Below are 13,779 nucleotides of genomic sequence, written 5' to 3'. Positions count from 1 at the left end.
CCTTCATTCACATCTTTTTGAATCTTTTCTGTTTTAGGTCATACAGTTTATAACCATGGTTCATAGTTATTGCTGTTTTAAGTATTTCTTTTTAGTCTATGGTACAAAACTGCAAATACAGAAAAACAAAGAGAATTATGTGGTGGAAATGAAGTGATCACTCAAAGTTTCCAAGTGCAAATATTTCCAAGTGCAAATATAACCACAATTAATATTTTGGTGTTTTATCTCAAAGTCATTTTTTTTTCTTACACATACACACACATGCACACATGTATTTCAAAATGTAGGGTACATACTTTGATTTTTTTGATCCTATATAAACAATGTAAGAATTTCCACAACTCATTATATTTCAAAGGCCCAACTTCAATAATTTCAACATTATATACTATATGGGAATATATAGATATACATGTATATATAATAATTTAGCCATGTTTCTATTGTTAAGCACCTAAGTTATTTCAGATTTTTGTCCTTGTAACTCACTCTGCAATGAACATTCAATAATTAAATCATTATTCATATCTTCATTTCCTTAGGATGGGCTTTTAAACATGAAATTAATGGGCCTAAGGATAAGAACATATTTTAAGATTTTTAATACATGCTGCCAAATTGCTTTTCAGAAAAATTTTACAAATTTGTACACCCCATTTCCCATAGTTATGAGATTCCCTCTTTCTTGTTGGCATTGCCTCTAAACACAACTTTGTTTTGTTTAATTCCTCTGAAAGCCAGGGAGAAAGAACTATTCCCGGGTGGGATCTGACTATTCTGAACAGAGTGAGATGAGTATAGCAGTTAACAGAATGGGCTCTAAGTCAGATGGTGGGGGGACCAAATCCACCTTGGCCACCTGTTGGCTGTTTGACCTTAAGCAAGTCAACCTCTGGGCACCTTCATTTCTTCATCTGCAACATATGTGGGATAAGAGTAGAACCTTCTTCAGAGGGATATTAAACATAACTCATAGGAAGTGCTTGGTATGTAGTAGGTGTTCAATAAATGTTTATCAGCCAGGGTGCCCACAGAAAATATATGTCATATGCATTAGATAGTTTGAAGGGATTTAAATAAAGAAATGATTTACAAAGATCCAAATGGGATGAAGTATACCCTAGGGCTAATAAAGCCAGTTATCCTTACTACCTCTTGCCATAAAGGATTGAGAAAAGAATGTTATAGGAACCCAGAGATAAAGAGGGAGGTTTAGAGATGGTTGTCAGACCATCCCAGAGGCATGGCCTTTGTATGGCTGGGATTTAACCAGTACATGGAAGGAACTATAGGAATAAACACTCTTACCTCATTCTTTTGTTTCCCTCCTGTCTTCTGCTTGTGCTACCATTTGGCCACATCTGACTAGAAGTCAGAATAAAGGAGAACTCCTTGATGCAGTACACATAGGTCAGCCACATCCTGGGGCACTGGGTAGGGTGGAGAAGCACAGAGTTTGGAAATGGAGGTGTCAACAGAAGCTCCCCAGCACAGTCAGCCTCCAGCTATCAGAACAGATACGATTATTCTGTTAATACAGTCAAATATTAAACTGACTTCTTTTTCCAGCCAGGTCATGCTGTTAGTCCTGCCAACTACACTGTCAGTTCTAATTCCTGCTCTTTATATTTGTGCTGCCACAAATACATATCTCTACATTGTACAGTTGTATTGGGCTAATTTTGCTTTCCCTTGGGTTTTGAGGGAATCTAAGGGCAATACTTTTTACCTATCCCTTCATTTAATTATTTCAGTTCATCTTTCTACACTGCAGATATTCTCTTGAAGTCTGGTCTTTTCCTCACAGATTACTACCATTTGCTCATTTGTTTAATATTCTGTAAATCCTCATCCAATTAATTGAGAGATATTAAATACAGTTGAGCCCTGTTCTTGTTACTACAAAACTTATTTCCAGTTGATATCTTTTATTGCTAAGATTGATCTCTTTTTTCAGTAAGTTATATTTAGATTTCTAAGGTCACTCATTACTATAATATATAGCTTGCTGCCTGAAAAATTTGTACCTTTGAAGGTAAGTGACACTGTGCCACTTTCCAGTTTTACTTTATATATTTCAGGTCTCATTTAAAAATTTCTCCATTCCCAATTCTATTTTCTACCCATCACTGGATAGTGGTGTATTCCTTTTCTCTTTGCTTCATCCATGTGTTCCAGGCCTAAAGGTTGGTTATTGGAACCCATCTGCCCAATCCTATGTGTATTATGCCTGAAGGAAGACTTTCAACCCATCTGTCCAATTTTACCACACCCTAAAGAAATCCCAACATGAAACAGATAATAAGACTAGTTAGTAAACAAACTTAATAGATTTGGACATTGGCACAGAGTGCTGCCAGGGTATGCCTGCTATCTGATGCCATTTGATCCAAGTCCCAACATTGTGGAATTACATTTTTTGGTGATCCTGCTTTTTTTTTTTCTTGAGATGGAGTTTTGCTCTTATTGCCCAGGCTGGAGTGCAGTGGCACCATCTCAGCTCATTGCAACCTCTGCCTTCCAGTTTTAAGTAATTCTCCTGCCTCAGCCTCCCAAGTAGCTGGGATTATAGCTGCTTGCCACCATGCCTGGCTAATTTTTGTAGTTTTATTAGAGACAGGGTTTCACCATGTTGGCCAGGCTAGTCTTGAACTCCTGACCTCGTGATCCGCCTGCCTTGGCCTCCCAAAGTGCTGGGATTATAGGCATGAGCCACCATGCCCAGCCGGTGGTCCTGCTTGTAAGGCAACTGGTGCTGGCAAAGGTATCAATGGACTTTTAATAGAGTTGAATCATAGAATGCTAGAATTAGAAAGGAAGCTCAAGATCAAAGCTTTGCTTAGAGGGCCATAGCTGCATCACAAATGCCAAACTCAATTTCATTCTTCGTTCAGTGCTTGTCTCATTAGTCTGATAAAACACTTAAGATAAGTTTAAAGAATTTCACATGTGTGTCCATTCTTTCATTTAACATGGGTTTACTCAGCGTCTGCCATGTACCAAGTACCATGGGGGATACTGGGCATATAGAAACAGAAATCATGAACCTGAACTTTCAAGAGGTGTCTCGATAAAATAGTGTGACAAATGAGTAAAAACATGATTGGAAGGATCATGTCTTCCAACCTAGAGGGAGCTTAAAGATAAAGGAAGAGATGTGAACAGGTACATATTTTAGATGAGCATTATACTTTTAGGAAACTGTAGGGGATGGGTATGTCTGGATTGTAGGCTTTGTATGAAATGGTGGTAGTAGATGAAGCACCTTGACCTGATATACTATGCCAAGGAGTTTGGATTTTCCTATGAAGGCAGTGGGTAGTCACTGGATAGTTTTAAGCAAGGAAGTGACATGATTATATTTATTCTTACAAAATTAGTGCTGGAAGTGTAGAGAACTCACTTAAAATGGACACAGTGAAAAGTGAGAAGCCTACTGAGATGTTTCAGGAAAGAAATCGTCAGGAAGTGAAGTAAGGTACAGGAGTTAAAGAGTAAAGAATTAATTAGAGAAGCATTGAGGAGGTAAAAATCACTAGAACCTAGTGAGAATTTTGATCTGAGGCAAGGAAGAGTTATTTGGGATACATCCAGGGTTTCGGGTTGGGAGATCTGGGCCAATGGGGATGCCAGGAATGAGTGCCCTTTCCATCCTTCATTAGTTGAATGGCCCTCAGCAAGTTATATGAACTAGCTGTGTCTCAGTACTCTTATCTCCAAAGTAGAAATAATAATAGTACGTATTTCATAGAGTTTTTAAAAAAGTAAATTAGTTAATGTTTATTAAAATGCTTGAACAATGTTGAGTATACAGTAAACTTTATACATTGGTTTGTTAAGTACCCAGACTCATAAATTTCAAAGTTAGATTTCAGTGAAAGATCTAAGTGATAATATCTAGAGAACAAGTAGATTTATGAATAAAGAAACCAGTGAGAGAGGTCTGTGCTAAATGTACATATTTGAGGATCATCAGCTCAAATGTGAAATTAAAAGTGTGAATAAAACTGGCCAAACAGATTTTGTGGATAGAAATTTTGAGGAGCGCAAGTCTTTGAAGGGTGGTAGAGGAAGCTGAGTTCAGGAATAAGAATGAAAAAGAAACAGTTATATAGGTGGAAAGAAAATGAAATGACACGAAAATAATATCTTGAAACAAAAGAGGCAATTTACAAGAGGAAGTAGTCAGTAATATGAGATACAGTGGAAATGGCAAAGAAAATAGAAAAGAAAATTGGCCATCTTATTCCAGCTTTTTGTTTTTTATAATGGCTGATAAATATAGTTTTGACACAAATTATTACTTTTCATGTAAAACAAATAAAAATGCAACACTGCTTCAGGAGCAATAACTTTTCATAAACTCAATACCATTTATCTATTCTTTAACAACTTCATTTTTTGGCTTTAATATATAGCCTGAGGTGTCATTGAACATATTGAATTTCATGGTTGAAAATGAATAGTTGTCCATATTGAGTCATGGCATCAAACCTTTATAGGATTGCTTTCATGAATAACTGGTTTTCTTTTGGATGGTGAAATGAAATGAATAAATCGATACTAAGGAGAAAATAATTCCTCTGATATGGTGATTTGTAGATTTGTCCCTTCCTCCTTTACCTCCTCCCACCTCCCTCTTTCATTGAATGCCAACTCAGTTTCAGGCATTCTTTCTGGCATTTGAATATTCCACAGTGAACAAGACGTTCAGTAGTGAACAATTCCTGCTTGCATTATTTTATTGGGGGAAACAGACAATTAAATAGTAAAATAAATGAGGAAGATAAGTTTAGATGGTAATACATTCTCTGAAAGAAATTAAATAGGAAAAGTAATTAATGAGAGGTCCAGGTTGGATGCTGGCAACCATATGTTAGATAGTAAAGACCTTTCTAACAAGTCAATGTGACATCAGACTGTAGAGACAAGAAAAAGCTAGACCTGCGAAGATTTGAACAAGAGCATTTTCAGGCTGAGGGAGAGCTAGTGCAAAGGTCCCGAGGGAGAAATGTGCTTTGTGTGGTAGTCGTGAGGCAGAAAGGCAGCCCCTGTAGCTAAAGAATAGTGAATAGTAGTGAGTTTATAGTGAACGTCATGAGTTTCATGGGCTAGATTTTGAGATATACAGTATTGCTTTCTAAATGAGTCCAAATTATGCTGAGAATTGCTACTTATTGATAGTCTCTTGAGTATGGCTTTAACAAGACAGAAATTAGCTTCACAAATATGGAAATTCCAGAGACATGAATTGTGATTTTAGTTTAGTAACTCATTGTACAATTTCTGGAAAATTCCCCAATAGGAGATTCATAACTGTGATGCTGCAAATCTCTGTGATTGTTTGAAACGTCTGTCTCGTTTTATTGGTAAGGAAACTGAAATCCAGAGGGATAATTGATTTGTTTCAAGGTCTCAGAGCTGACAAAAAACAGGACCAGGACAAATGGCTGTTTTAGCTATCTTAAATATCATCCTTCAAGCCTTTGCCCAAGGACTACCTTTACTATTTAATGGCAAAAACCACAATTACTTTTGCACCAACCTATATGAAGCCTTTCCTGTCTCCTTGCAGTAGATTTCAGTTACCTTTCCTTCTGATCCGTGCTACTCATTCATGTTGCCATTACTGCATTCGGTAATGATATGAATAGCATGTTTTAATTAGTGTCCTATCTCCATTATATGATAGACTTAATCAGAACATTTTATAACCCTAGTACCTACTGCATTGTAGAATTCTGATAATATGCTGTTATGACTAATAATGTATATATAAGTGAATGGGCATGTTTAGGTTTGTCTTTCAGCTCACTGCCTTTTTCTTGGAAAACATTCAATCTCCTTACACTTAAATGTCTACATCTGTGAGGAAGAAATTATGGTGTTAATGTTTAAATGACTACAATATATTTATCCCCTATGTGAAAGGAAAAAAGGAGTTACAAAAACAAATTTAAAAAGTTGATGTGTTGTAGGATTCAAAGTATTTTCATTTTTACAATCTGTTAGAACAGGAAACTGACTTAAAAATGTCCCCAACTCAAAGCTTGTTCAATAAACATTTGTTTGTTATTTAATTTAAATGTTTTTTTAAACATATAAAAGCTTTGCCCATGAATAGCTGTCTGAGCCCATCCCTTTCATCAATATCTCCTCTTATATGAGACATTGTTCTCATGCTTTAACAAATATGTTCCTTGTTGTTTTAGATATCAATGCTGTTAACTTGTTATTGACCCAAACAGTCAACTCAATAAAGACTGTTTTAATATTGTACTTTCAAAACTGCAAGTGAAAAATCTTCTTTTAATATTTTTAGAAGGACTTCAGATAGGGGTTATCAATAATAATACATTTGTATTAATTATTAAAATAATATAAAATAAATATATTATTTAAATAATATAAAATAAATATATTATTTAAATAATATAAAATAAATATATTATTTAAATAATATAAAATAAATATAGTATTTAAATAATATAAAATAATAAATGTATATAATTTTATAAAATGTATTTGTATTGTAAAAATACATTTTTGAAACACATATCCTAATGGATATTTAAAGTTTAATAGAACCCTCCTTGATCCCTAGTCAACAAGATATGCCCCAACCATTGGTATCCCTGGGGACACAGCAGTTCGTTGTTTCTTTGGCCTGTCACAACCAGGTCACATGATGCACTGTCTAGTTGCTCAGTAATTATCCTAGGCACTCGGGCTTTTATCCTAAAACTTGTCACATATTGTTTTTCAGGGTCAGTGATGGGTATTTGTCAGCCCTGTCTCACATTTGTAGCCAGAAGCCTAAGGTCATCATTAGCACGTGCCTTTGATTGTCAGGAAATGAAGTACTAGGTATATGGAAGTTTCTTTCATTGCTTCCATGATTGGGACTTTCTCAATCCTAAAGAAGAAGAAAAATCCATACACAGTTTATTGCCTTTCAAACTGACAGTTCTGTAAGGCTCATTGGATGATTAAGTAATAAGAAGGAGATAAACCTGAGAAAAGCGTAGATTAAAACATATCCTCCAGCTTAAAGCCACAATACCCAGTAGTCAGACCCATTGAACAGCCAGAGAGAATCTTGTATGTGATGTTCATTTAAAAAAATATACAAAGTTAAAAAAGTATGTCCTCCTTCAAATTTAACTATGATTAGAAAATGACACAAATACCCACATATGCAATGTGTATAATATAAGTGTACATAGATACCTGCAAAATAGATGGTTAGTTCAGTTTATTTAGATGCACAGTTCCCTAATCAAACTAACAGTTGTTTGATAAAATAAAAAGGTGACGTAAAAGGGATGTGACTTTTGAAGCTGTTACTTATTTAACCATTTAACCATTTGCTCCATTTAACCAGGAGCAAAAGTGTAAAAGCTTTGCCCCTTAGAGGTACAGGAAACACTAAAACTCATTTCTGTGCTTGGAAAGTCCCTAATAAGGCTGGCAGCCAACAGTTAAATAATACTTATTTCAAAATGATATTAAGAATAGAATGATCTGTTTATTTTCTGATGGATATTAGTTCTCTCACAACATCACATTATCCTTAAATCTATATGTGTGTGTGTAGTTTTAATATATTTTTTAAGCCAAACACTAATACAAATAAAGATTCTTCTGTCCTATTGGGACATAAGTTAGTCTCTACTAAAGGCATTTGCAGTAATCATCTTTCCTATTTTAATAATTTTTAAATCAGTCTTTCTTAAACTGTACTTTTGATTCATGAATCCATATAACAGTAATATAATATTTCTTAGGGATTTATTTAGTTATTAAAATAATTAATCATATAATAAATTTATTATAAACTAATTTTGCATACAAACAAAATAATTTTAGGAAATCTAGTGAATAAATGAATGAATGATTTTTTTTTTAGTTAGAAAACTTACAGGAATGTTTCAGTTTAAGGTAAACTTTGTGTTTTCTGAAGTTCCTTGGGCTGGACATTGAAATAAGTAGTCACTTAATATTTTTGCTTTGAAATGTCTAGTGTCTAGCTAGTACTTTAGGAATTAGATATTACTTGCTAGGAAGAGCTTGCCTTATTTTTTTAAGTTTTCAAATTTAAAGGTTAATTTTAAATAAGTGTGATACCTCCATGGTTACTATTACTGTTTTTTTTTACTACTATTATTAATATTGCTAAGAGCCAACATTTTTTAAAAACATGTATCATATACAGACACTGTGCCATGTACTATTAGCATGGACTAAATCATTTAACCTCACAAAAAATGGATGCTGTTATTGTGCCTATTTTATCATTGAGGAAGCTGAGGCTTAAAGAAATGAGGTAATTTGCTCGACCTTATGGAGGAAGTTTTCAGAATTTTTGTACATTTTGCAAGTAGTGAATGAATAACATATTTTCATGTTTATTTTAATATTCCATTAATTGATAAATTGAGAGGCCTCATTAAAAATGAAAATTTGTTAGCCTGAATAAAATCACTTTATGAGGGGTTGGACATTATAATTTGATAATGCCTACTGATTTTTATAACCAATTTGTATCTTACTGGACTGCAAGCCCCATTCTACCCTACATTTATTTTCAGATGGAATCAGTTCTACTGGGGAGGAATGTTTTAGGAATAAGCGAGTCAAATATACACTGGGAATTAAAAGCTAGTTCAGAAAAAAATATGTGCTGCAATTTAGTTGGTTCAGTGCTATTTACCAGCTTGGGTTTATATGATAGTAAGAAGGTTTTAGAGGCTCTGGTCTTCAGAAAATCACTATTACAGGGCATGAGAAAAATGGTTATGCTTTGGGTAGAAGCTCAACTTCCAAAGTCATCACCATTTAACCCACTTCTGAGGACAAGGGAAAAATGTACAAAATTTATTTTGGGGGTAATTTCTTTATCTTTCATGTGCAGTCATGATATTTATAGAGTTTTAAGATTAACTCAGATAAAAATACAAATTATATAAAAACACAATTTGTTGCTTTGGATTCAGTGACTAGCACCTGCAAAATAGTATATTCAGAAGATGTGACTAAAATTTTGGCCAGTTTCCCCTCTTTTGATCAACAAAACTCATTGAAGAGTATTCTTGGAACATAGTCATTTAATATATTTTTATTAATTGTGGAAAATGATACGCATATACAACAAATTTTATAAAATGAAAAATATATGCTTAATTAAACATTATAAATCCAGTCTACTGGATATGTAGTGAGATCTCATTCTTGTTTTAATTTTTATTTCTTTTTTATGATATGATTCAGCATAGTAGAATGTATTTATTATTTATTTGAGAGTATCTTGTTTTGTGAAATAGCTGTTCTCTTACTCTTTTTTAATGATGAATGTACCTGTTTTATATTGATTTATCAAAGTCATTTATATATTTTGGAATGTATCTTGTGTTGGTTATAAGTAGTACAAATGTCTTTTCCCACTCTGTGGCTTGCTTTTTTACTTTCTTTCTTTTTTTTCTTTGAGATGGGGTCTCTCTCTGTCACCAGGCTGGAGTGCAGTGTGGTGCGATCTCGGCTCACTGCAACCTCCGCAACTGGGATTCAAGCTATTCTCCTGCCTCAGCCTCTTGAGTAGCTGGGACTACAGGTGCGTCGCACCACGCCCAGCTAATTTTTGTATTTTTAGTAGAGACAAGGTTTCACCATGTTGGCCAGAATGGTCTAGATCTCTTGACCTTGTGATCCGCCTGCCTCGGCCTCCTGAAGTGCTGGGATTACAGGCATGAGCCACCACGTCTGGCTGCTTTTTTACTTTCTTAATGGTATTCTTTGATAATTGGAAAGATCTTTAATATAGCTCACTTTTGAAATTTTTTTTATTATGAATTGTAAATTTTGATGGAACTATGGTCAGAAAACAAATGCTGTATAATTCCAATTTTTTAAAATTTGTTAAACTGCTTTATCATCATGATATGATCAATTTTTTTAAATGTCTTGTGCAAGCTTTAAAAGAATGTGCATTCTTTGTGGGTCTAGTTTTCCATCTATGCCTGTTATGTCAAATATGCAAATTGCATTATTCAAAACTGCTGTATCATTATTGTATTTTTTTTTAGCAACAGTTGTGTTGGCTTTACTATAAGTATTATAGGTATCTCCATTTGTCCTTGTAGTTCTGTTGATTTTTGCAGTATATATTTTTAAGCTATAATGGTAGGTACATAAATGCTTAAAAGTTGTAATTTACTGGTGAAATTAGTCTTTTATTACTATGGGGTATTTTTTTTTATTCCAATTGTTTTCTCTAGGAGGGTTGGTAAAAATTACCAAGTTAAACATTTCTGGAATAAAATATCTTCAAATAAACTCTGCTGGGAGTACATAGTTTCTTCTTGCGCTCACTGAGAGAAGGAGGCAATCAGGTAAATGGCCCTTACAGTATAGTTTTAGAAGTATTGCGGCAAAACATGGCATTCTGTGATAGCCCTTAGAAGGTCACTTAACCCAGACTTAGTTGACAAGGGCATTTCCAGAAGAGGTGGCATCTGAACTGGGTTTGAAAATATGTAAGAGTTGGCCGTGACAAAAACAGGAATGAAGGCAGAGGGGGGCAGAGGCAAGGGAGTATATGGTTGCTTGGGGACTTGTATGTTTCAGCTATTAAGTATGTCAAAAAGTCTGGGAAGAAAGGAAGGAGGTTAAAATGGACAAAAATATTTCTAATTGTTTGCTATTTCAAGGTGTTTTTAAATGTTGCCAATTATAAATAAATAACACTGCAGTGGAGAACTTTGAGCATTATTCTTTGTTCTTGTCCCCTACTAGTTCTTTAGGACAAGTTTCTTGAAGTAGAATTACTTTAGCAAGGGGTACAGAAGATTTTACACACAAAAGGGGGCATCTAATTCAAGATCATAGAAGGCTTTTAGGAATAAATTACGGTGGAGCCAAGTTTTGAGAGATGAATCAGAGTTAGTTAAGATGAAGGTAAAACATAAATGCTGGGAAATCTCATGAGCACAGAGGAGAGTGAGTTGAAGGAAGGGTAAATAATTTCTTATGGGTTGGCTTGGTACAAGGTCTGGTGAGTCACGTTGACAGAGTGGGCTTAAGTGCAAACTAGGATTATACTTGATTCCATCAAAGAGCTTTAGTTAATAAAATAATGAAATGCCTTTTTTTCTTATTCTTACCTTTTGAAGTTCCTGGAACCCATTTGTACCATATTCCCCAAATAATTATAATGATTATCTTTCATATGGCAGAACTCATTTTCTTCCATCTCTCCAGGTGATTTTAACATCTGGAACACATTGTTTCCCCTTCACTGCCCACCATCATACTAAGTAATGCCTGCTTCCCTTTACTTCTTTTCTATTCCTCCATATCCACACGTCTTAGGATGGTACTTATTAAGTCTAAGGCCCAACTTCACCATTTAACAGCTGTGTGATTCCTGACAAGCTACTTAACCTCTCTTTGCCTCAGTTTCCTTATCAGAACCTCAACTGTATTCATCATAAAATTGTGAGAATTAAATTGTGCATGTGGAAATATCTGGAATGTCTTTGCAGCACAATGACAATTATTTTCCCTCCCATTATGAATACATAAATTTGCCCAGGTTTAATATGCCTCTTAGTATAGTTTAGAGAAGCTTTACAAAGGTAAACCAAGGATGAGCTGCGTATCCTGAGCATCTTCTGTCTCAGAGGTGGCTACCCTCATTTAGGGGCAAAGTCCACGCTGGAGAGAGCACCTCACCTTTCTTTGATTGCTAGATTTGAGAAGAAAATGAGGATCTCAGCCTTTAAAGCTTTCCATTTATCAGCTTTTACACATTCAAGAAGCATTTCATTTTAATATTACAATAGCATGTATTTCCTTCTCTTAGGTCACCTTTGCCTTCTTTGTACTTAGTCCCTATTCTTCATCTTTCGTTTTCTCTCAGTTACAAAAAGGAAGCCAAATTCTGGCCATTGCAGATAGCAAAAGATCACGGCAGGCTAACTAATTTTGCCCAGACTTTCTGCGAAAGCTCCACATGTGCTGCAGTGTTGGGTTGCATAATTGATTTAATCTCTAATTTTAGAGGAACACTGAACTCTTTTTGTGGGACTCTGCATACATTTCTCTAGGGCAAAAACTGTCCTACTTTTTTCTCTCTGGTATCTCTTTAGTGCTAGGCCACTTTTTTTTTTTTTTTCCCAAAGACTCTAAACTACCCTCCGTGAAATAAATGAAATCACAGTTGGAAAACAGCTTACTGGACAGACTTGTAATGGCAAGATAACAGCTACGCCATACACATTTACTAAACATTTTCATCCTCCCCTGCTTCCCTTCTTTCTGCTCTAGCACATCTTTATTTTCACTAAGATGATGCATCAGGCTCTCAGCTGAAGAGTGGCATCACCTACACAGAGGAGCAACACACCTTTGCATATTATTGGAAATACATAGGCTTGCTCACCCATTGACCTACTATATGCCTCTAGGCAGATTTACTTACCTGTCTGAATCTTGCTTGCTTTCAGCAGCGTACTAGAGTAATGGCTATGAAGGCTGAACTGTAAAAATAGGTATGTAGCAAGCTTTAGACTTACCTTGTGCCTTTTGGCTATCCAGGTATATAGGAAGTGTCAGGTAGGGGGGATGATTTTATGTTGCTCAAAAGACCAGCAACCAAGATGAAAACCAGGCAATTGTAAGTTTACTAGTTATTTCACATTGTATTTAGCAATGTCATTTTTGGTTATCTTTTTGGGAATTTATAAACTGGGAAGTCGCATTTGATAGCTGGTTGTTTTTATTAACCTGTCTGATTTGGAATATAATTTTGGGATTACCTTCCCACCAGTTACTTCTCAAACAACTGACTTTAATAACTTTAATATTTTTGTACTCTAAGACATATGTTCCATTGAAACTAACCTTCCTTAGGTCCATACTCACTAACGCTAATTTGACAAATTCCCTGAACAATTCTCATACCATAGAAGTATGAATTTTCATACCAAACTCCACTATTAACATCAATAAAATTAGGTCAGAAACAATTCCAACTGCTGTCTGAGTATCATAGCCTTATGTCTTTATGAGTCTTTATGCTGCTAAAAGAATTTAGTTTTAGAAAATAACCTCTTATCTGTTAAATAAACACTTAGCATAAACAGATCTTTGTTCAAATAGATTCTGTTACTTAATAGTTGGATCAATTTAGACAAGTCCCTTAACCTGTAAGCCTCTTTATGTGCAAATATTTAAAACTGGGATAATAATTATACTGACTTCTCAGGTTTGTTGTGAGGAGTAAATGCTAAAATGCATATAAAGAGATTTGAAGGTTATCTAGCCATAGACAGTGTATCAGGCAGGTTTTGCCATAATAATGGTGTGTAACAAATAATCCCCAAATCTCAGTGGTTTACATCAAGAAATATTTGTGTTAGACTTGGTTGAACTTGGCTCCAGCTTGTATGTTCTATTCAGGTTTGCTCTGCATATCTCTTCATTCAGATACCACAGGCTATTTAAGGAATTCTGTATTCATGGTAGAGAACAACATTGAAAGAGATCTGGTAAAAAATGAAATAAAACAAAACAAAACAACTTGCCAAGTCCCTTAAAGCATCAACTGAAAACTAATATTCCTACCACTTTCACACAAATTTCATTGGTCAAAGCAAGTCATATGACCATGATAAATATTAGTAGGTCAGGAAAGTTTACGCTACCCTGATAAAGAAAGAAGAGTGAATACCTGGTGAATAATATATGAGTCTCCTTCAAAGAAGTTTACTGAATCTT

General features: G+C 34.8%; 1 protein-coding gene across 1 annotated transcript in view; it reads left to right on the top strand.

Moving 5' to 3' along the window:
• The window catches only part of PKHD1 (PKHD1 ciliary IPT domain containing fibrocystin/polyductin), a 467,099-nt gene that overhangs the window by 292,443 nt on the left and 160,877 nt on the right, over positions 1-13,779 (top strand). The window lies entirely within an intron of this gene.

The sequence above is a fragment of the Pan paniscus genome, chromosome 5 (genome assembly GCF_029289425.2).
Source record: "Pan paniscus chromosome 5, NHGRI_mPanPan1-v2.0_pri, whole genome shotgun sequence".
Lineage (NCBI taxonomy): Eukaryota > Metazoa > Chordata > Mammalia > Primates > Hominidae > Pan > Pan paniscus.
The sequence above is the reverse complement of the archived record's forward strand: the minus strand, read 5'-3'. Positions and strand labels throughout refer to the sequence as shown.